The sequence below is a fragment of the Pseudophryne corroboree genome, chromosome 5 (assembly GCF_028390025.1).
Source record: "Pseudophryne corroboree isolate aPseCor3 chromosome 5, aPseCor3.hap2, whole genome shotgun sequence".
Lineage (NCBI taxonomy): Eukaryota > Metazoa > Chordata > Amphibia > Anura > Myobatrachidae > Pseudophryne > Pseudophryne corroboree.
The window spans coordinates 156,187,101-156,211,857 of record NC_086448.1 but is presented as its reverse complement, the minus strand read 5'-3'; positions in this window follow the sequence as shown (position 1 = coordinate 156,211,857).

The window sequence follows — 24,757 nt, the reverse complement described above, 5'->3', positions numbered from 1 at the left end:
CCCATTTTTCAGGCTTTGGACCCTGTGCCAAAGAAACCCCATATGTCAGGCTTGGGATCCTGTGCCAAAGAAACCCCATTTTTTACCCGTGGCTGTTATTGCATGGCTATCGGGCGTGGCCTCAAGGCGATGAGGTTACCGGTTCTTTGAGAACTGGTAGTGGCACAGCCACCATGGACCAACGCAATATTAATTTTATGTTGTAAGTTAGAAAATGTATCTTTTAGCCTTTAACAAGGTAAGCTTACAGCACTACTTCAGGCTTGGGATCCTGTAGCAAAGAAACCCCATTTTTCAGGCTTCGGAACCTGTGGCGAAGATACCCCATTTTTCAGGCTTCGGACCCTGTGGCAAAGAGACCCCATTTTTTAGGCTTGGGACCCTGTAGCAAAGAGACCTAATTTTTCAGGGTTCGGAACCTGTGGCAAAGATACCCCATTTTTCAGGCTTCGGACCCTGTGGTAAAGAGACAACCCATTTTTCAGGCTTGGGACCCTGTGGCAAAGAGACAACCCATTTTTCAGGCTTGGGACCTTGTGGCAAAGAGACCCCATTTTTCAGGCTTCGGACCCTGTAGCGAAGAGACCCCATTTTTCAGGGTTCGGACCCTGTGGCGTAGACAACCCATTTTTTAAGTTTGGGATCCTGTGCCAAAGAGACCCCATTTTTCAGGCTTGGGATCCTGTGCCAAAGAAACCCCATTTTTCAGGCTTGGGATCCTGTGCCAAAGAAACCCCATATGTCAGGCTTGGGATCCTGTGCCAAAGAAACCCCATTTTTTACCCGTGGCTGTTATTGCATGGCTATCGGGCGTGGCCTCAAGGCGATGAGGTTACCGGTTCTTTGAGAACTGGTAGTGGCAGAGCCACCATGGACCAACGCAATATTAATTTTATGTTGTAAGTTAGAAAATGTATCTTTTAGCCTTTAACAAGGTAAGCTTACAGCACTACTTCAGGCTTGGGATCCTGTAGCAAAGAAACCCCATTTTTCAGGCTTCGGAACCTGTGGCGAAGATACCCCATTTTTCAGGCATCGGACCCTGTGGCAAAGAGACCCCATTTTTCAGGCTTGGGACCCTTTAGCAAAGAGACCTAATTTTTCAGGGTTCGGAACCTGTGGCAAAGATACCCCATTTTTCAGGCTTCGGACCCTGTGGTAAAGAGACAACCCATTTTTCAGGCTTGGGACCCTGTGGCAAAGAGACAACCCATTTTTCAGGCTTGGGACCTTGTGGCAAAGAGACCCCATTTTTCAGGCTTCGGACCCTGTAGCGAAGAGACCCCATTTTTCAGGGTTCGGACCCTGTGGCGTAGACAACCCATTTTTCAGGCTTGGGATCCTGTGCCAAAGAGACCCCATTTTTCAGGCTTGGGATCCTGTGCCAAAGAAACCCCATTTTTCAGGCTTGGGATCCTGTGCCAAAGAAACCCCATATGTCAGGCTTGGGATCCTGTGCAAAAGAAACCCCATTTTTTACCCGTGGCTGTTATTGCATGGCTATCGGGCGTGGCCTCAAGGCGATGAGGTTACCGGTTCTTTGAGAACTGGTAGTGGCACAGCCACCATGGACCAACGCAATATTAATTTTATGTTGTAAGTTAGAAAATGTATCTTTTAGCCTTTAACAAGGTAAGCTTACAGCACTACTTCAGGCTTGGGATCCTGTAGCAAAGAAACCCCATTTTTCAGGCTTCGGAACCTGTGGCGAAGATACCCCATTTTTCAGGCTTCGGACCCTGTGGCAAAGAGACCCCATTTTTCAGGCTTGGGACCCTGTAGCAAAGAGACCTAATTTTTCAGGGTTCGGAACCTGTGGCAAAGATACCCCATTTTTTAGGCTTCGGACCCTGTGGTAAAGAGACAACCCATTTTTCAGGCTTGGGACCCTGTGGCAAAGAGACAACCCATTTTTCAGGCTTGGGTCCCTGTGCCAAAGAAACCCCATATGTCAGGCTTGGGATCCTGTGCCAAAGAAACCCCATTTTTTACCCGTGGCTGTTATTGCATGGCTATCGGGCGTGGCCTCAAGGCGATGAGGTTACCGGTTCTTTGAGAACTGGTAGTGGCACAGCCACCATGGACCAACGCAATATTAATTTTATGTTGTAAGTTAGAAAATGTATCTTTTAGCCTTTAACAAGGTAAGCTTACAGCACTACTTCAGGCTTGGGATCCTGTAGCAAAGAAACCCCATTTTTCAGGCTTCGGAACCTGTGGCGAAGATACCCCATTTTTCAGGCTTCGGACCCTGTGGCAAAGAGACCCCATTTTTCAGGCTTGGGACCCTGTAGCAAAGAGACCTAATTTTTCAGGGTTCGGAACCTGTGGCAAAGATACCCCATTTTTCAGGCTTCGGACCCTGTGGTAAAGAGACAACCCATTTTTCAGGCTAGGGACCCTGTGGCAAAGAGACAACCCATTTTTCAGGCTTGGGACCTTGTGGCAAAGAGACCCCATTTTTCAGGCTTCGGACCCTGTAGCGAAGAGACCCCATTTTTCAGGGTTCGGACCCTGTGGCGTAGACAACCCATTTTTTAAGTTTGGGATCCTGTGCCAAAGAGACCCCATTTTTCAGGCTTGGGATCCTGTGCCAAAGAAACCTCATGTGTCAGGCTTGGGATCCTGTGCCAAAGAAACCCTATTTTTTACCCGTGGCTGTTATTGCATGGCTATCGGGCGTGGCCTCAAGGCGATGAGGTTACCGGTTCTTTGAGAACTGGTAGTGGCACAGCCACCATGGACCAACGCAATATTAATTTTATGTTGTAAGTTAGAAAATGTATCTTTTAGCCTTTAACAAGGTAAGCTTACAGCACTACTTCAGGCTTGGGATCCTGTAGCAAAGAAACCCCATTTTTCAGGCTTCGGAACCTGTGGCGAAGATACCCCATTTTTCAGGCTTCGGACCCTGTGGCAAAGAGACCCCATTTTTCAGGCTTGGGACCCTGTAGCAAAGAGACCTAATTTTTCAGGGTTCGGAACCTGTGGCAAAGATACCCCATTTTTCAGGCTTCGGACCCTGTGGTAAAGAGACAACCCATTTTTCAGGCTTGGGACCCTTTAGCAAAGAGACCTAATTTTTCAGGGTTCGGAACCTGTGGCAAAGATACCCCATTATTCAGGCTTCGGACCCTGTGGTAAAGAGACAACCCATTTTTTAAGGCTTGGGACCCTGTGGCAAAGAGACAACCCATTTTTCAGGCTTGGGACCTTGTGGCAAAGAGACCCCATTTTTCAGGCTTCGGACCCTGTAGCGAAGAGACCCCATTTTTCAGGGTTCGGACCCTGTGGCGTAGACAACCCATTTTTCAGGCTTGGGATCCTGTGCCAAAGAGACCCCATTTTTCAGGCTTGGGATCCTGTGCCAAAGAAACCCCATTTTTCAGGCTTGGGATCCTGTGCCAAAGAAACCCCATATGTCAGGCTTGGGATCCTGTACCAAAGAAACCCCATTTTTTACCCGTGGCTGTTATTGCATGGCTATCGGGCGTGGCCTCAAGGCGATGAGGTTACCGGTTCTTTGAGAACTGGTAGTGGCACAGCCACCATGGACCAACGCAATATTAATTTTATGTTGTAAGTTAGAAAATGTATCTTTTAGCCTTTAACAAGGTAAGCTTACAGCACTACTTCAGGCTTGGGATCCTGTAGCAAAGAAACCCCATTTTTCAGGCTTCGGAACCTGTGGCGAAGATACCCCATTTTTCAGGCTTCGGACCCTATGGTAAAGAGACCCCATTTTTCAGGCTTGGTACCCTGTAGCAAAGAGACCTAATTTTTCAGGGTTCGGAACCTGTGGCAAAGATACCCCATTTTTCAGGCTTCGGACCCTGTGGTAAAGAGACAACCCATTTTTCAGGCTTGGGACCCTGTGGCAAAGAGACAACCCATTTTTCAGGCTTTGGACCCTGTGCCAAAGAAACCCCATATGTCAGGCTTGGGATCCTGTGCCAAAGAAACCCCATTTTTTACCCGTGGCTGTTATTGCATGGCTATCGGGCGTGGCCTCAAGGCGATGAGGTTACCGGTTCTTTGAGAACTGGTAGTGGCACAGCCACCATGGACCAACGCAATATTAATTTTATGTTGTAAGTTAGAAAATGTATCTTTTAGCCTTTAACAAGGTAAGCTTACAGCACTACTTCAGGCTTGGGATCCTGTAGCAAAGAAATCCCATTTTTCAGGCTTCGGAACCTGTGGCGAAGATACCCCATTTTTCAGGCTTCGGACCCTGTGGCAAAGAGACCCCATTTTTCAGGCTTGGGACCCTGTAGCAAAGAGACCTAATTTTTCAGGGTTCGGAACCTGTGGCAAAGATACCCCATTTTTCATGCTTCGGACCCTGTGGTAAAGAGACAACCCATTTTTCAGGCTTGGGACCCTGTGGCAAAGAGACAACCCATTTTTCAGGCTTGGGACCTTGTGGCAAAGAGACCCCATTTTTCAGGCTTCGGACCCTGTAGCGAAGAGACTCCATTTTTCAGGGTTCGGACCCTGTGGCGTAGACAACCCATTTTTCAGGCTTGGGATCCTGTGCCAAAGAGACCCCATTTTTCAGGCTTGGGATCCTGTGCCAAAGAAACCCCATTTTTCAGGCTTGGGATCCTGTGCCAAAGAAACCCCATATGTCAGGCTTGGGATCCTGTGCCAAAGAAACCCCATTTTTTACCCGTGGCTGTTATTGCATGGCTATCGGGCGTGGCCTCAAGTCGATGAGGTTACCGGTTCTTTGAGAACTGGTAGTGGCACAGCCACCATGGACCAACGCAATATTAATTTTATGTTGTAAGTTAGAAAATGTATCTTTTAGCCTTTAACAAGGTAAGCTTACAGCACTACTTCAGGCTTGGTATCCTGTAGCAAAGAAACCCCATTTTTCAGGCTTCGGAACCTGTGGCGAAGATACCCCATTTTTCAGGCTTCGGACCCTGTGGCAAAGAGACCCCATTTTTCAGGCTTGGGACCCTGTAGCAAAGAGACCTAATTTTTCAGGGTTCGGAACCTGTGGCAAAGATACCCCATTTTTCAGGCTTCGGACCCTGTGGTAAAGAGACAACCCATTTTTCAGGCTTGGGACCCTGTGGCAAAGAGACAACCCATTTTTCAGGCTTGGGACCTTGTGGCAAAGAGACCCTATTTTTCAGGCTTCGGACCCTGTAGCGAAGAGACTCCATTTTTCAGGGTTCGGACCCTGTGGCGTAGACAACCCATTTTTCAGGCTTGGGATCCTGTGCCAAAGAGACCCCATTTTTCAGGCTTGGGATCCTGTGCCAAAGAAACCCCATGTGTCAGGCTTGGGATCCTGTGCCAAAGAAACCCTATTTTTTACCCGTGGCTGTTATTGCATGGCTATCGGGCGTGGCCTCAAGGCGATGAGGTTACCGGTTCTTTGAGAACTGGTTGTGGCACAGCCACCATGGACCAACGCAATATTAATTTTATGTTGTAAGTTAGAAAATGTATCTTTTAGCCTTTAACAAGGTAAGCTTACAGCACTACTTCAGGCTTGGGATCCTGTAGCAAAGAAACCCCATTTTTCAGGCTTCGGAACCTGTGGCGAAGATACCCCATTTTTCAGGCTTCGGACCCTGTGGCAAAGAGGCCCCATTTTTCAGGCTTGGGACCCTTTAGCAAAGAGACCTAATTTTTCAGGGTTCGGAACCTGTGGCAAAGATACCCCATTTTTCAGGCTTCGGACCCTGTGGTAAAGAGACAACCCATTTTTCAGGCTTGGGACCCTGTGGCAAAGAGACAACCCATTTTTCAGGCTTGGGACCTTGTGGCAAAGAGACCCCATGTTTCAGGCTTCAGACCCTGTAGCGAAGAGACCCCATTTTTCAGGGTTCGGACCCTGTGGCGTAGACAACCCATTTTTCAGGCTTGGGATCCTGTGCCAAAGAGACCCCATTTTTCAGGCTTGGGATCCTGTGCCAAAGAAACCCCATTTTTCAGGCTTGGGATCCTGTGCCAAAGAAACCCCATATGTCAGGCTTGGGATCCTGTGCCAAAGAAACCCCATTTTTTACCCGTGGCTGTTATTGCATGGCTATCGGGCGTGGCCTCAAGGCGATGAGGTTATCGGTTCTTTGAGAACTGGTAGTGGCACAGCCACCATGGACCAACGCAATATTAATTTTATGTTATAAGTTAGAAAATGTATCTTTTAGCCTTTAACAAGGTAAGCTTACAGCACTACTTCAGGCTTGGGATCCTGTAGCAAAGAAACCCCATTTTTCAGGCTTCGGAACCTGTGGCGAAGATACCCCATTTTTCAGGCTTTGGACCCTGTGGCAAAGAGACCCCATTTTTCAGGCTTGGGACCCTGTAGCAAAGAGACCTAATTTTTCAGGGTTCGGAACCTGTGGCAAAGATACCCCATTTTTCAGGCTTCGGACCCTGTGGTAAAGAGACAACCCATTTTTCAGGCTTGGGACACTGTGGCAAAGAGACAACCCATTTTTCAGGCTTGGGACCCTGTGCCAAAGAAACCCCATATGTCAGGCTTGGGATCCTGTGCCAAAGAAACCCCATTTTTTACCCGTGGCTGTTATTGCATGGTTATCGGGCGTGGCCTCAAGGCGATGAGGTTACCGGTTCTTTGAGAACTGGTAGTGGCACAGCCACCATGGACCAACGCAATATTAATTTTATGTTGTAAGTTAGAAAATGTATCTTTTAGCCTTTAACAAGGTAAGCTTACAGCACTACTTCAGGCTTGGGATCCTGTAGCAAAGAAACCCCATTTTTCAGGCTTCGGAACCTGTGGCGAAGATACCCCATTTTTCAGGCTTCGGACCCTGTGGCAAAGAGACCCCATTTTTCAGGCTTGGGACCCTGTAGCAAAGAGACCTAATTTTTCAGGGTTCGGAACCTGTGGCAAAGATACCCCATTTGTCAGGCTTCGGACCCTGTGGTAAAGAGACAACCCATTTTTCAGGCTTGGGACCCTGTGGCAAAGAGACAACCCATTTTTCAGGCTTTGGACCTTGTGGCAAAGAGACCCCATTTTTCAGGCTTCGGACCCTGTAGCGAAGAGACCCTATTTTTCAGGGTTCGGACCCTGTGGCGTAGACAACCCATTTTTCAGGCTTGGGATCCTGTGCCAAAGAGACCCCATTTTTCAGGCTTGGGATCCTGTGCCAAAGAAACCCCATTTTTCAGGCTTGGGATCCTGTGCCAAAGAAACCCCATATGTCAGGCTTGGGATCCTGTGCCAAAGAAACCCCATTTTTTACCCGTGTCTGTTATTGCATGGCTATCGGGCGTGGCCTCAAGGCGATGAGGTTACCGGTTCTTTGAGAACTGGTATTGGCACAGCCACCATGGACCAACGCAATATTAATTTTATGTTGTAAGTTAGAAAATGTATCTTTTAGCCTTTAACAAGGTAAGCTTACAGCACTACTTCAGGCTTGGGATCCTGTAGCAAAGAAACCCCATTTTTCAGGCTTCGGAACCTGTGGCGAAGATACCCCATTTTTCAGGCTTCGGACCCTGTGGCAAAGAGACCCCATTTTTCAGGCTTGGGACCCTGTAGCAAAGAGACCTAATTTTTCAGGGTTCGGAACCTGTGGCAAAGATACCCCATTTGTCAGGCTTCAGACCCTGTGGTAAAGAGACAACCCATTTTTCAGGCTTGGGACCCTGTGGCAAAGAGACAACCCATTTTTCAGGCTTGGGACCTTGTGGCAATGAGACCCCATTTTTCAGGCTTCGGACCCTGTAGCGAAGAGACCCCATTTTTCAGGGTTCGGACCCTGTGGCGTAGACAACCCATTTTTCAGGCTTGGGATCCTGTGCCAAAGAGACCCCATTTTTCAGGCTTGGGATCCTGTGCCAAAGAAACCCCATTTTTCAGGCTTGGGATCCTGTGCCAAAGAAACCCCATATGTCAGGCTTGGGATCCTGTGCCAAAGAAACCCCATTTTTTACCCGTGGCTGTTATTGCATGGCTATCGGGCGTGGCCTCAAGGCGATGAGGTTACCGGTTCTTTGAGAACTGGTAGTGGCACAGCCACCATGGACCAACGCAATATTAATTTTATGTTGTAAGTTAGAAAATGTATCTTTTAGCCTTTAACAAGGTAAGCTTACAGCACTACTTCAGGCTTGGGATCCTGTAGCAAAGAAACCCCTTTTTTCAGGCTTCGGAACCTGTGGCGAAGATACCCCATTTTTCAGGCTTCGGACCCTGTGGCAAAGAGACCCCATTTTTCAGGCTTGGGACCCTGTAGCAAAGAGACCTAATTTTTCAGGGTTCGGAACCTGTGGCAAAGATACCCCATTTGTCAGGCTTCGGACCCTGTGGTAAAGAGACAACCCATTTTTCAGGCTTGGGACCCTGTGGCAAAGAGACAACCCATTTTTCAGGCTTGGGACCTTGTGGCAATGAGACCCCATTTTTCAGGCTTCGGACCCTGTAGCGAAGAGACCCCATTTTTCAGGGTTCGGACCCTGTGGCGTAGACAACCCATTTTTCAGGCTTGGGATCCTGTGCCAAAGAGACCCCATTTTTCAGGCTTGGGATCCTGTGCCAAAGAAACCCCATTTTTCAGGCTTGGGATCCTGTGCCAAAGAAACCCCATATGTCAGGCTTGGGATCCTGTGCCAAAGAAACCCCATTTTTTACCCGTGGCTGTTATTGCATGGCTATCGGGCGTGGCCTCAAGGCGATGAGGTTACCGGTTCTTTGAGAACTGGTAGTGGCACAGCCACCATGGACCAACGCAATATTAATTTTATGTTGTAAGTTAGAAAATGTATCTTTTAGCCTTTAACAAGGTAAGCTTACAGCACTACTTCAGGCTTGGGATCCTGTAGCAAAGAAACCCCATTTTTCAGGCTTCGGAACCTGTGGCGAAGATACCCCATTTTTCAGGCTTCGGACCCTGTGGCAAAGGTACCCCATTTTTCAGGCTTGGGACCCTGTAGCAAAGAGACCTAATTTTTACGGGTTCGGAACCTGTGGCAAAGATACCCCATTTTTCAGGCTTCGGACCCTGTGGTAAAGAGACAACCCATTTTTCAGGCTTGGGACCCTGTGGCAAAGAGACAACCCATTTTTCAGGCTTGGGACCCTGTGGCAAAGAGACAACCCATTTTTTAGGCTTGGGACCTTGTGGCAAAGAGACCCCATTTTTCAGGCTTCGGAACCTGTGGCGAAGATATCCCATTTTTCAAGCTTCGGAACCTGTGGCAAAGAGACCCCATTTTTCAGGCTTGGGATCCTGTGCCAAAGAAACCCCATATGTCAGGCTTGGGATCCTGTGCCAAAGAAACCCCATTTTTTCAGGCTTCGGACCCTGTAGCGAAGAGACCCCATTTTTCAGGGTTCGGACCCTGTGGCGTAGACAACCCATTTTTCAGGCTTGGGATCCTGTGCCAAAGAGACCCCATTTTTCAGGCTTGGGATCCTGTGCCAAAGAAACCCCATTTTTCAGGCTTGGGATCCTGTGCCAAAGAAACCCCATATGTCAGGCTTGGGATCCTGTGCCAAAGAAACCCCATTTTTACCCGTGGCTGTTATTGCATGGCTATCGGGCGTGGCCTCAAGGCGATGAGGTTACCGGTTCTTTGAGAACTGGTAGTGGCACAGCCACCATGGACCAACGCAATATTAATTTTATGTTGTAAGTTAGAAAATGTATCTTTTAGCCTTTAACAAGGTAAGCTTACAGCACTACTTCAGGCTTGGGATCCTGTAGCAAAGAAACCCCATTTTTCAGGCTTCGGAACCTGTGGCGAAGATACCCCATTTTTCAGGCTTCGGACCCTGTGGCAAAGAGACCCCATTTTTCAGGCTTGGGACCCTTTAGCAAAGAGACCTAATTTTTCAGGGTTCGGAACCTGTGGCAAAGATACACCATTTTTCAGGCTTCGGACCCTGTGGTAAAGAGACAACCCGTTTTTCAGGCTTGGGACCCTGTGGCAAAGAGACAACCCATTTTTCAGGCTTGGGACCTTGTGGCAAAGAGACCCCATTTTTCAGGCTTCGGACCCTGTAGCGAAGAGACCCCATTTTTCAGGGTTCGGACCCTGTGGCGTAGACAACCCATTTTTCAGGCTTGGGATCCTGTGCCAAAGAGACCCCATTTTACAGGCTTGGGATCCTGTGCCAAAGAAACCCCATTTTTCAGGCTTGGGATCCTGTGCCAAAGAAACCCCATATGCCAGGCTTGGGATCCTGTGCCAAAGAAACCCCATTTTTTACCCGTGGCTGTTATTGCATGGCTATCGGGCGTGGCCTCAAGGCGATGAGGTTACCGGTTCTTTGAGAACTGGTAGTGGCACAGCCACCATGGACCAACGCAATATTAATTTTATGTTGTAAGTTAGAAAATGTATCTTTTAGCCTTTAACAAGGTAAGCTTACAGCACTACTTCAGGCTTGGGATCCTGTAGCAAAGAAACCCCATTTTTCAGGCTTCGGAACCTGTGGCGAAGATACCCCATTTTTCAGGCTTCGGACCCTGTGGCAAAGAGACCCCATTTTTCAGGCTTGGGACCCTGTAGCAAAGAGACCTAATTTTTCAGGGTTCGGAACCTGTGGCAAAGATACCCCATTTTTCAGGCTTCGGACCCTGTGGTAAAGAGACAACCCATTTTTCAGGCTTGGGACCCTGTGGCAAAGAGACAACCCATTTTTCAGGCTTGGGACCTTGTGGCAAAGAGACCCTATTTTTCAGGCATCGGACCCTGTAGCGAAGAGACTCCATTTTTCAGGGTTCGGACCCTGTGGCGTAGACAACCCATTTTTCAGGCTTGGGATCCTGTGCCAAAGAGACCCCATTTTTCAGGCTTGGGATCCTGTGCCAAAGAAACCCCAGGTGTCAGGCTTGGGATCCTGTGCCAAAGAAACCCTATTTTTTACCCGTGGCTGTTATTGCATGGCTATCGGGCATGGCCTCAAGGCGATGAGGTTACCGGTTCTTTGAGAACTGGTGGTGGCACAGCCACCATGGACCAACGCAATATTAATTTTATGTTGTAAGTTAGAAAATGTATCTTTTAGCCTTTAACAAGGTAAGCTTACAGCACTACTTCAGGCTTGGGATCCTGTAGCAAAGAAACCCCATTTTTCAGGCTTCGGAACCTGTGGCGAAGATACCCCATTTTTCAGGCTTCGGACCCTGTGGCAAAGAGACCCCATTTTTCAGGCTTGGGACCCTTTAGCAAAGAGACCTAATTTTTCAGGGTTCGGAACCTGTAGCAAAGATACCCCATTTTTCAGGCTTCGGACCCTGTGGTAAAGAGACAACCCATTTTTCAGGCTTGGGACCCTGTGGCAAAGAGACAACCCATTTTTCAGGCTTGGGACCTTGTGGCAAAGAGACCCCATGTTTCAGGCTACAGACCCTGTAGTGAAGAGACCCCATTTTTCAGGGTTCGGACCCTGTGGCGTAGACAACCCATTTTTCAGTCTTGGGATCCTGTGCCAAAGAGACCCCATTTTTCAGGCTTGGGATCCTGTGCCAAAGAAACCCCATTTTTCAGGCTTGGGATCCTGTGCCAAAGAAACCCCATATGTCAGGCTTGGGATCCTGTGCCAAAGAAACCCCATTTTTTACCCGTGGCTGTTATTGCATGGCTATCGGGCGTGGCCTCAAGGCGATGAGGTTACCGGTTCTTTGAGAACTGGTAGTGGCACAGCCACCATGGACCAACGCAATATTAATTTTATGTTGTATGTTAGAAAATGTATCTTTTAGCCTTTAACAAGGTAAGCTTACAGCACTACTTCAGGCTTGGGATCCTGTAGCAAAGAAACCCCATTTTTCAGGCTTCGGAACCTGTGGCGAAGATACCCCATTTTTCAGGCTTCGGACCCTGTGGCAAAGAGACCCCATTTTTCAGGCTTGGGACCCTGTAGCAAAGAGACCTAATTTTTCAGGGTTCGGAACCTGTGGCAAAGATACCCCATTTTTCAGGCTTCGGACCCTGTGGTAAAGAGACAACCCATTTTTCAGGCTTGGGACACTGTGGCAAAGAGACAACCCATTTTTCAGGCTTGGGACCCTGTGCCAAAGAGACAACCCATTTTTCAGGCTTTGGACCTTGTGGCAAAGAGACCCCATTTTTCAGGCTTCGGACCCTGTAGCGAAGAGACCCTATTTTTCAGGGTTCGGACCCTGTGGCGTAGACAACCCATTTTTCAGGCTTGGGATCCTGTGCCAAAGAGACCCCATTTTTCAGGCTTGGGATCCTGTGCCAAAGAAACCCCATTTTTCAGGCTTGGGATCCTGTGCCAAAGAAACCCCATATGTCAGGCTTGGGATCCTGTGCCAAAGAAACCCCATTTTTACCCGTGGCTGTTATTGCATGGCTATCGGGCGTGGCCTCAAGGCGATGAGGTTACCGGTTCTTTGAGAACTGGTAGTGGCACAGCCACCATGGACCAACGCAATATTAATTTTATGTTGTAAGTTAGAAAATGTATCTTTTAGCCTTTAACAAGGTAAGCTTACAGCACTACTTCAGGCTTGGGATCCTGTAGCAAAGAAACCCCATTTTTCAGGCTTCGGAACCTGTGGCGAAGATACCCCATTTTTCAGGCTTCGGACCCTGTGGCAAAGAGACCCCATTTTTCAGGCTTGGGACCCTTTAGCAAAGAGACCTAATTTTTCAGGGTTCGGAACCTGTGGCAAAGATACACCATTTTTCAGGCTTCGGACCCTGTGGTAAAGAGACAACCCGTTTTTCAGGCTTGGGACCCTGTGGCAAAGAGACAACCCATTTTTCAGGCTTGGGACCTTGTGGCAAAGAGACCCCATTTTTCAGGCTTCGGACCCTGTAGCGAAGAGACCCCATTTTTCAGGGTTCGGACCCTGTGGCGTAGACAACCCATTTTTCAGGCTTGGGATCCTGTGCCAAAGAGACCCCATTTTACAGGCTTGGGATCCTGTGCCAAAGAAACCCCATTTTTCAGGCTTGGGATCCTGTGCCAAAGAAACCCCATATGCCAGGCTTGGGATCCTGTGCCAAAGAAACCCCATTTTTTACCCGTGGCTGTTATTGCATGGCTATCGGGCGTGGCCTCAAGGCGATGAGGTTACCGGTTCTTTGAGAACTGGTAGTGGCACAGCCACCATGGACCAACGCAATATTAATTTTATGTTGTAAGTTAGAAAATGTATCTTTTAGCCTTTAACAAGGTAAGCTTACAGCACTACTTCAGGCTTGGGATCCTGTAGCAAAGAAACCCCATTTTTCAGGCTTCGGAACCTGTGGCGAAGATACCCCATTTTTCAGGCTTCGGACCCTGTGGCAAAGAGACCCCATTTTTCAGGCTTGGGACCCTGTAGCAAAGAGACCTAATTTTTCAGGGTTCGGAACCTGTGGCAAAGATACCCCATTTTTCAGGCTTCGGACCCTGTGGTAAAGAGACAACCCATTTTTCAGGCTTGGGACCCTGTGGCAAAGAGACAACCCATTTTTCAGGCTTGGGACCTTGTGGCAAAGAGACCCTATTTTTCAGGCTTCGGACCCTGTAGCGAAGAGACTCCATTTTTCAGGGTTCGGACCCTGTGGCGTAGACAACCCATTTTTCAGGCTTGGGATCCTGTGCCAAAGAGACCCCATTTTTCAGGCTTGGGATCCTGTGCCAAAGAAACCCCATGTGTCAGGCTTGGGATCCTGTGCCAAAGAAACCCTATTTTTTACCCGTGGCTGTTATTGCATGGCTATCGGGCATGGCCTCAAGGCGATGAGGTTACCGGTTCTTTGAGAACTGGTGGTGGCACAGCCACCATGGACCAACGCAATATTAATTTTATGTTGTAAGTTAGAAAATGTATCTTTTAGCCTTTAACAAGGTAAGCTTACAGCACTACTTCAGGCTTGGGATCCTGTAGCAAAGAAACCCCATTTTTCAGGCTTCGGAACCTGTGGCGAAGATACCCCATTTTTCAGGCTTCGGACCCTGTGGCAAAGAGACCCCATTTTTCAGGCTTGGGACCCTTTAGCAAAGAGACCTAATTTTTCAGGGTTCGGAACCTGTAGCAAAGATACCCCATTTTTCAGGCTTCGGACCCTGTGGTAAAGAGACAACCCATTTTTCAGGCTTGGGACCCTGTGGCAAAGAGACAACCCATTTTTCAGGCTTGGGACCTTGTGGCAAAGAGACCCCATGTTTCAGGCTACAGACCCTGTAGTGAAGAGACCCCATTTTTCAGGGTTCGGACCCTGTGGCGTAGACAACCCATTTTTCAGTCTTGGGATCCTGTGCCAAAGAGACCCCATTTTTCAGGCTTGGGATCCTGTGCCAAAGAAACCCCATTTTTCAGGCTTGGGATCCTGTGCCAAAGAAACCCCATATGTCAGGCTTGGGATCCTGTGCCAAAGAAACCCCATTTTTTACCCGTGGCTGTTATTGCATGGCTATCGGGCGTGGCCTCAAGGCGATGAGGTTACCGGTTCTTTGAGAACTGGTAGTGGCACAGCCACCATGGACCAACGCAATATTAATTTTATGTTGTATGTTAGAAAATGTATCTTTTAGCCTTTAACAAGGTAAGCTTACAGCACTACTTCAGGCTTGGGATCCTGTAGCAAAGAAACCCCATTTTTCAGGCTTCGGAACCTGTGGCGAAGATACCCCATTTTTCAGGCTTCGGACCCTGTGGCAAAGAGACCCCATTTTTCAGGCTTGGGACCCTGTAGCAAAGAGACCTAATTTTTCAGGGTTCGGAACCTGTGGCAAAGATACCCCATTTTTCAGGCTTCGGACCCTGTGGTAAAGAGACAACCCATTTTTCAGGCTTGGGACACTGTGGCAAAGAGACAACCCATTTTTCAGGCTTGGGACCCTGTGCCAAAGAGACAACCCATTTTTCAGGCTTTGGACCTTGTGGCAAAGAGACCCCATTTTTCAGGCTTCGGACCCTGTAGCGAAGAGACCCTATTTTTCAGGGTTCGGACCCTGTGGCGTAGACAACCCATTTTTCAGGCTTGGGATCCTGTGCCAAAGAGACCCCATTTTTCAGGCTTGGGATCCTGTGCCAAAGAAACCCCATTTTTCAGGCTTGGGATCCTGTGCCAAAGAAACCCCATATGTCAGGCTTGGGATCCTGTGCCAAAGAAACCCCATTTTTTACCCGTGGCTGTTATTGCATGGCTATCGGGCGTGGCCTCAAGGCGATGAGGTTACCGGTTCTTTGAGAACTGGTATTGGCACAGCCACCATGGACCAACGCAATATTAATTTTATGTTGTAAGTTAGAAAATGTATCTTTTAGCCTTTAACAAGGTAAGCTTAAAGCACTACTTCAGGCTTGGGATCCTGTAGCAAAGAAACCCCATTTTTCAGGCTTGGGACCCTGTGGCAAAGAGACAACCCATTTTTCAGGCTTGGGACCCTGTGGCAAAGAGACAACCCATTTTTTAGGCTTGGGACCTTGTGGCAAAGAGACCCCATTTTTCAGGCTTCGGAACCTGTGGCGAAGATATCCCATTTTTCAAGCTTCGGAACCTGTGGCAAAGAGACCCCATTTTTCAGGCTTGGGATCCTGTGCCAAAGAAACCCCATATGTCAGGCTTGGGATCCTGTGCCAAAGAAACCCCATTTTTTCAGGCTTCGGACCCTGTAGCGAAGAGACCCCATTTTTCAGGGTTCGGACCCTGTGGCGTAGACAACCCATTTTTCAGGCTTGGGATCCTGTGCCAAAGAGACCCCATTTTTCAGGCTTGGGATCCTGTGCCAAAGAAACCCCATTTTTCAGGCTTGGGATCCTGTGCCAAAGAAACCCCATATGTCAGGCTTGGGATCCTGTGCCAAAGAAACCCCATTTTTACCCGTGGCTGTTATTGCATGGCTATCGGGCGTGGCCTCAAGGCGATGTGGTTACCGGTTCTTTGAGAACTGGTAGTGGCACAGCCACCATGGACCAACGCAATATTAATTTTATGTTGTAAGTTAGAAAATTTATCTTTTAGCCTTTAACAAGGTAAGCTTACAGCACTACTTCAGGCTTGGGATCCTGTAGCAAAGAAACCCCATTTTTCAGGCTTCGGAACCTGTGGCGAAGAGACCCCATTTTTCAGGCTTCGGACCCTGTGGCAAAGGGACCCCATTTTTCAGGCTTGGGACCCTGTAGCAAAGAGACCTAATTTTTCAGGGTTCGGAACCTGTGGCAAAGATACCCCATTTTTCAGGCTTCGGACCCTGTGGTAAAGAGACAACCCATTTTTCAGGCTTGGGACCCTGTGGCAAAGAGACAACCCATTTTTCAGGCTTGGGACCCTGTGGCAAAGAGACAACCCATTTTTTAGGCTTGGGACCTTGTGGCAAAGAGACCCCATTTTTCAGGCTTCGGAACCTGTGGCGAAGATATCCCATTTTTCAAGCTTCGGAACCTGTGGCAAAGAGACCCCATTTTTCAGGCTTGGGATCCTGTGCCAAAGAAACCCCATATGTTAGGCTTGGGATCCTGTGCCAAAGAAACCCCATTTTTTACCCGTGGCTGTTATTGCATGGCTATCGGGCGTGGCCTCAAGGCGATGAGGTTACCGGTTCTTTGAGAACTGGTAGTGGCACAGCCACCATGGACCAACGCAATATTAATTTTATGTTGTAAGTTAGAAAATGTATCTTTTAGCCTTTAACAAGGTAAGCTTACAGCACTACTTCAGGCTTGGGATCCTGTAGCAAAGAAACCCCATTTTTCAGGCTTCGGAACCTGTGGCGAAGATACCCCATTTTTCAGGCTTCGGACCCTGTGGCAAAGAGACCCCATTTTTCAGGCTTGGGACCCTTTAGCAAAGAGACCTAATTTTTCAGGGTTCGGAACCTGTGGCAAAGATACACCATTTTTCAGGCTTCGGACCCTGTGGTAAAGAGACAACCCGTTTTTCAGGCTTGGGACCCTGTGGCAAAGAGACAACCCATTTTTCAGGCTTGGGACCTTGTGGCAAAGAGACCCCATTTTTCAGGCTTCGGACCCTGTAGCGAAGAGACCCCATTTTTCAGGGTTCGGACCCTGTGGCGTAGACAACCCATTTTTCAGGCTTGGGATCCTGTGCCAAAGAGACCCCATTTTACAGGCTTGGGATCCTGTGCCAAAGAAACCCCATTTTTCAGGCTTGGGATCCTGTGCCAAAGAAACCCCATATGCCAGGCTTGGGATCCTGTGCCAAAGAAACCCCATTTTTTACCCGTGGCTGTTATTGCATGGCTATCGGGCGTGGCCTCAAGGCGATGAGGTTACCGGTTCTTTGAGAACTGGTAGTGGCACAGCCACCATGGACCAACGCAATATTAATTTTATGTTGTAAGTTAGAAAATGTATCTTTTAGCCTTTAACAAGGTAAGCTTACAGCACTACTTCAGGCTTGGGATCCTGTAGCAAAGAAACCCCATTTTTCAGGCTTCGTAACCTGTGGCGAAGATACCCCATTTTTCAGGCTTCGGACCCTGTGGCAAAGAGACCCCATTTTTCAGGCTTGGGACCCTGTAGCAAAGAGACCTAATTTTTCAGGGTTCAGAACCTGTGGCAAAGATACCCCATTTTTCAGGCTTCGGACCCTGTGGTAAAGAGACAACCCATTTTTCAGGCTTGGGACCCTGTGGCAAAGAGACAACCCATTTTTCAGGCTTGGGACCTTGTGGCAAAGAGACCCTATTTTTCAGGCTTCGGACCCTGTAGCGAAGAGACTCCATTTTTCAGGGTTCGGACCCTGTGGCGTAGACAACCCATTTTTCAGGCTTGGGATCCTGTGCCAAAGAGACCCCATTTTTCAGGCTTGGGATCCTGTGCCAAAGAAACCCCATGTGTCAGGCTTGGGATCCTGTGCCAAAGAAACCCTATTTTTTACCCGTGGCTGTTATTGCATGGCTATCGGGCATGGCCTCAAGGCGATGAGGTTACCGGTTCTTTGAGAACTGGTGGTGGCACAGCCACCATGGACCAACGCAATATTAATTTTATGTTGTAAGTTAGAAAATGTATCTTTTAGCCTTTAACAAGGTAAGCTTACAGCACTACTTCAGGCTTGGGATCCTGTAGCAAAGAAACCCCATTTTTCAGGCTTCGGAACCTGTGGCGAAGATACCCCATTTTTCAGGCTTCGGACCCTGTGGCAAAGAGACCCCATTTTTCAGGCTTGGGACCCTTTAGCAAAGAGACCTAATTTTTCAGGGTTCGGAACCTGTGGCAAAGATACCCCATTTTTCAGGCTTCGGACCCTGTGGTAAAGAGACAACCCATTTTTCAGGCTTGGGACCCTGTGACAAAGAGACAACCCATTTTTCAGGCTTGGGACCTTGTGGCAAAGAGACCCCATGTTTCAGGCTTCAGACCCTGTAGTGAAGAGACCCCATTTTTCAGGTTTCGGACCCTGTGGCGTAGACAACCCATTTTTCAGGCTTGGGATCCTGTGCCAAAGAGACCCCATTTTTCAGGCTTGGGATCCTGTGCCAAAGAAACCCCATTTTTCAGGCTTGGGATCCTGTGCCAAAGAAACCCCATATGTCAGGCTTGGGATCCTGTGCCAAAGAAACCCCATTTTTTACCCGTGGCTGTTATTGCATGGCTATCGGGCGTGGCCTCAAGGCGATGAGGTTACCGGTTCTTTGAGAACTGGTAGTGGCACAGCCACCATGGACCAACGCAATATTAATTTTATGTTGTAAGTTAGAAAATGTATCTTTTAGCCTTTAACAAGGTAAGCTTACAGCACTACTTCAGGCTTGGGATCCTGTAGCAAAGAAACCCCATTTTTCAGGCTTCGGAACCTGTGGCGAAGATACCCCATTTTTCAGGCTTCGGACCCTGTGGCAAAGATACCCCATTTGTCAGGCTTCGGACCCTGTGGTAAAGAGACAACCCATTTTTCAGGCTTGGGACCCTGTGGCAAAGAGACAACATATTTTTCAGGCTTGGGACCTTGTGGCAATGAGACCCCATTTTTCAGGCTTCGGACCCTGTAGCGAAGAGACCTCATTTTTCAGGGTTCGGACCCTGTGGCGTAGACAACCCATTTTTCAGGCTTGGGATCCTGTGCCAAAGAGACCCCATTTTTCAGGCTTGGGATCCTGTGCCAAAGAAACCCCATTTTTCAGGCTTGGGATCCTGTGCCAAAGAAACCCCATATGTCAGGCTTGGGATCCTGTGCCAAAGAAACCCCATTTTTTACCCGTGGCTGTTATTGCATGGCTATCGGGCGTGGCCTCAAGGCGATGAGGTTACCGGTTCTTTGAGAACTGGTAGTGGCACAGCCACCATGGACCAACGCAATATTAATTTTATGTTGTAAGTTAGAAAATGTATCTTTTAGCCTTTAACAAGGTAAGCTTACAGCACTACTTCAGGCTTGGGATCCTGTAGCAAAGAAACCCCATTTTTCAGGCTTCGGAACCTGTGGCGAAGATACCCCATTTTTCAGGCTTCGGACCCTGTGGCAAAGGGACCCCATTTTTCAGGCTTGGGACCCTGTAGCAAAGAGACCTAATTTTTCAGGGTTCGGAACCTGTGGCAAAGATACCCCATTTTTCCGGCTTCGGACCCTGTGGTAAAGAGACAACCCATTTTTCAGGCTTGGGACCCTGTGGCAAAGAGACAACCCATTTTTCAGGCTTGGGACCCTGTGGCAAAGAGACAACCCATTTTTTAGGCTTGGGACCTTGTGGCAAAGAGACCCCATTTTTCAGGCTTCGGAACCTGTGGCGAAGATATCCCATTTTTCAAGCTTCGGAACCTGTGGCAAAGAGACCCCATTTTTCAGGCTTGGGATCCTGTGCCAAAGAAACCCCATATGTCAGGCTTGGGATCCTGTGCCAAAGAAACCCCATTTTTTCAGGCTTCGGACCCTGTAGCGAAGAGACCCCATTTTTCAGGGTTCGGACCCTGTGGCGTAGACAACCCATTTTTCAGGCTTGGGATCCTGTGCCAAAGAGACCCCATTTTTCAGGCTTGGGATCCTGTGCCAAAGAAACCCCATTTTTCAGGCTTGGGATCCTGTGCCAAAGAAACCCCATATGTCAGGCTTGGGATCCTGTGCCAAAGAAACCCCATTTTTACCCGTGGCTGTTATTGCATGGCTATCGGGCGTGGCCTCAAGGCGATGTGGTTACCGGTTCTTTGAGAACTGGTAGTGGCACAGCCACCATGGACCAACGCAATATTAATTTTATGTTGTAAGTTAGAAAATTTATCTTTTAGCCTTTAACAAGGTAAGCTTACAGCACTACTTCAGGCTTGGGATCCTGTAGCAAAGAAACCCCATTTTTCAGGCTTCGGAACCTGTGGCGAAGAGACCCCATTTTTCAGGCTTCGGACCCTGTGGCAAAGGGACCCCATTTTTCAGGCTTGGGACCCTGTAGCAAAGAGACCTAATTTTTCAGGGTTCGGAACCTGTGGCAAAGATACCCCATTTTTCAGGCTTCGGACCCTGTGGTAAAGAGACAACCCATTTTTCAGGCTTGGGACCCTGTGGCAAAGAGACAACCCATTTTTCAGGCTTGGGACCCTGTGGCAAAGAGACAACCCATTTTTTAGGCTTGGGACCTTGTGGCAAAGAGACCCCATTTTTCAGGCTTCGGAACCTGTGGCGAAGATATCCCATTTTTCAAGCTTCGGAACCTGTGGCAAAGAGACCCCATTTTTCAGGCTTGGGATCCTGTGCCAAAGAAACCCCATATGTTAGGCTTGGGATCCTGTGCCAAAGAAACCCCATTTTTTACCCGTGGCTGTTATTGCATGGCTATCGGGCGTGGCCTCAAGGCGATGAGGTTACCGGTTCTTTGAGAACTGGTAGTGGCACAGCCACCATGGACCAACGCAATATTAATTTTATGTTGTAAGTTAGAAAATGTATCTTTTAGCCTTTAACAAGGTAAGCTTACAGCACTACTTCAGGCTTGGGATCCTGTAGCAAAGAAACCCCATTTTTCAGGCTTCGGAACCTGTGGCGAAGATACCCCATTTTTCAGGCTTCGGACCCTGTGGCAAAGAGACCCCATTTTTCAGGCTTGGGACCCTTTAGCAAAGAGACCTAATTTTTCAGGGTTCGGAACCTGTGGCAAAGATACACCATTTTTCAGGCTTCGGACCCTGTGGTAAAGAGACAACCCGTTTTTCAGGCTTGGGACCCTGTGGCAAAGAGACAACCCATTTTTCAGGCTTGGGACCCTGTGGCAAAGAGACCCCATTTTTCAGGCTTCGGACCCTGTAGCGAAGAGACCCCATTTTTCAGGGTTCGGACCCTGTGGCGTAGACAACCCATTTTTCAGGCTTGGGATCCTGTGCCAAAGAAACCCCATTTTTCAGGCTTGGGATCCTGTGCCAAAGAAACCCCATATGCCAGGCTTGGGATCCTGTGCCAAAGAAACCCCATTTTTTACCCGTGGCTGTTATTGCATGGCTATCGGGCGTGGCCTCAAGGCGATGAGGTTACCGGTTCTTTGAGAACTGGTAGTGGCACAGCCACCATGGACCAACGCAATATTAATTTTATGTTGTAAGTTAGAAAATGTATCTTTTAGCCTTTAACAAGGTAAGCTTACAGCACTACTTCAGGCTTGGGATCCTGTAGCAAAGAAACCCCATTTTTCAGGCTTCGTAACCTGTGGCGAAGATACCCCATTTTTCAGGCTTCGGACCCTGTGGCAAAGAGACCCCATTTTTCAGGCTTGGGACCCTGTAGCAAAGAGACCTAATTTTTCAGGGTTCGGAACCTGTGGCAAAGATACCCCATTTTTCAGGCTTCGGACCCTGTGGTAAAGAGACAACCCATTTTTCAGGCTTGGGACCCTGTGGCAAAGAGACAACCCATTTTTCAGGCTTGGGACCTTGTGGCAAAGAGACCCTATTTTTCAGGCTTCGGACCCTGTAGCGAAGAGACTCCATTTTTCAGGGTTCGGACCCTGTGGCGTAGACAACCCATTTTTCAGGCTTGGGATCCTGTGCCAAAGAGACCCCATTTTTCAGGCTTGGGATCCTGTGCCAAAGAAACCCCATGTGTCAGGCTTGGGATCCTGTGCCAAAGAAACCCTATTTTTTACCCGTGGCTGTTATTGCATGGCTATCGGGCATGGCCTCAAGGCGATGAGGTTACCGGTACTTTGAGAACTGGTGGTGGCACAGCCACCATGGACCAACGCAATATTAATTTTATGTTGTAAGTTAGAAAATGTATCTTTTAGCCTTTAACAAGGTAAGCTTACAGCACTACTTCAGGCTTGGGATCCTGTAGCAAAGAAACCCCATTTTTCAGGCTTCGGAACCTGTGGCGAAGATACCCCATTTTTCAGGCTTCGGACCCTGTGGCAAAGAGACCCCATTTTTCAGGCTTGGGACCCTTTAGCAAAGAGACCTAATTTTTCAGGGTTCGGAACCTGTGGCAAAGATACCCCATTTTTCAGGCTTCGGACCCTGTGGTAAAGAGACAACCCATTTTTCAGGCTTGGGACCCTGTGGCAAAGAGACAACCCATTTTTCAGGCTTGGGACCTTGTGGCAAAGAGACCCCATGTTTCAGGCTTCAGACCCTGTAGTGAAGAGACCCCATTTTTCAGGTTTCGGACCCTGTGGCGTAGACAACCCATTTTTCAGGCTTGGGATCCTGTGCCAAAGAGACCCCATTTTTCAGGCTTGGGATCCTGTGCCAAAGAAACCCCATTTTTCAGGCTTGGGATCCTGTGCCAAAGAAACCCCATATGTCAGGCTTGGGATCCTGTGCCAAAGAAACCCCATTTTTTACCCGTGGCTGTTATTGCATGGCTATCGGGCGTGGCCTCAAGGCGATGAGGTTACCGGTTCTTTGAGAACTGGTAGTGGCACAGCCACCATGGACCAACGCAATATTAATTTTATGTTGTAAGTTAGAAAATGTATCTTTTAGCCTTTAACAAGGTAAGCTTACAGCACTACTTCAGGCTTGGGATCCTGTAGCAAAGAAACCCCATTTTTCAGGCTTCGGAACCTGTGGCGAAGATACCCCATTTTTCAGGCTTCGGACCCTGTGGCAAAGAGACCCCATTTTTCAGGCTTGGGACCCTGTAGCAAAGAGACCTAATTTTTCAGGGTTCGGAACCTGTGGCAAAGATACCCCATTTTTCAGGCTTCGGACCCTGTGGTAAAGAGACAACCCATTTTTCAGGCTTGGGACACTGTGGCAAAGAGAAAACCCATTTTTCAGGCTTGGGACCTTGTGGCAAAGAAACCCCATATGTCAGGCTTGGGATCCTGTGCCAAAGAAACCCCATTTTTTACCCGTGGCTGTTATTGCATGGTTATCGGGCGTGGCCTCAAGGCGATGAGGTTACCGGTTCTTTGAGAACTGGTAGTGGCACAGCCACCATGGACCAACGCAATATTAATTTTATGTTGTAAGTTAGAAAATGTATCTTTTAGCCTTTAACAAGGTAAGCTTACAGCACTACTTCAGGCTTGGGATCCTGTAGCAAAGAAACCCCATTTTTCAGGCTTCGGAACCTGTGGCGAAGATACCCCATTTTTCAGGCTTCGGACCCTGTGGCAAAGAGACCCCATTTTTCAGGCTTGGGACCCTTTAGCAAAGAGACCTAATTTTTCAGGGTTCGGAACCTGTGGCAAAGATACACCATTTTTCAGGCTTCGGACCCTGTGGTAAAGAGACAACCCGTTTTTCAGGCTTGGGACCCTGTGGCAAAGAGACAACCCATTTTTCAGGCTTGGGACCCTGTGGCAAAGAGACCCCATTTTTCAGGCTTCGGACCCTGTAGCGAAGAGACCCCATTTTTCAGGGTTCGGACCCTGTGGCGTAGACAACCCATTTTTCAGGCTTGGGATCCTGTGCCAAAGAAACCCCATTTTTCAGGCTTGGGATCCTGTGCCAAAGAAACCCCATATGCCAGGCTTGGGATCCTGTGCCAAAGAAACCCCATTTTTTACCCGTGGCTGTTATTGCATGGCTATCGGGCGTGGCCTCAAGGCGATGAGGTTACCGGTTCTTTGAGAACTGGTAGTGGCACAGCCACCATGGACCAACGCAATATTAATTTTATGTTGTAAGTTAGAAAATGTATCTTTTAGCCTTTAACAAGGTAAGCTTACAGCACTACTTCAGGCTTGGGATCCTGTAGCAAAGAAACCCCATTTTTCAGGCTTCGTAACCTGTGGCGAAGATACCCCATTTTTCAGGCTTCGGACCCTGTGGCAAAGAGACCCCATTTTTCAGGCTTGGGACCCTGTAGCAAAGAGACCTAATTTTTCAGGGTTCGGAACCTGTGGCAAAGATACCCCATTTTTCAGGCTTCGGACCCTGTGGTAAAGAGACAACCCATTTTTCAGGCTTGGGACCCTGTGGCAAAGAGACAACCCATTTTTCAGGCTTGGGACCTTGTGGCAAAGAGACCCTATTTTTCAGGCTTCGGACCCTGTAGCGAAGAGACTCCATTTTTCAGGGTTCGGACCCTGTGGCGTAGACAACCCATTTTTCAGGCTTGGGATCCTGTGCCAAAGAGACCCCATTTTTCAGGCTTGGGATCCTGTGCCAAAGAAACCCCATGTGTCAGGCTTGGGATCCTGTGCCAAAGAAACCCTATTTTTTACCCGTGGCTGTTATTGCATGGCTATCGGGCATGGCCTCAAGGCGATGAGGTTACCGGTACTTTGAGAACTGGTGGTGGCACAGCCACCATGGACCAACGCAATATTAATTTTATGTTGTAAGTTAGAAAATGTATCTTTTAGCCTTTAACAAGGTAAGCTTACAGCACTACTTCAGGCTTGGGATCCTGTAGCAAAGAAACCCCATTTTTCAGGCTTCGGAACCTGTGGCGA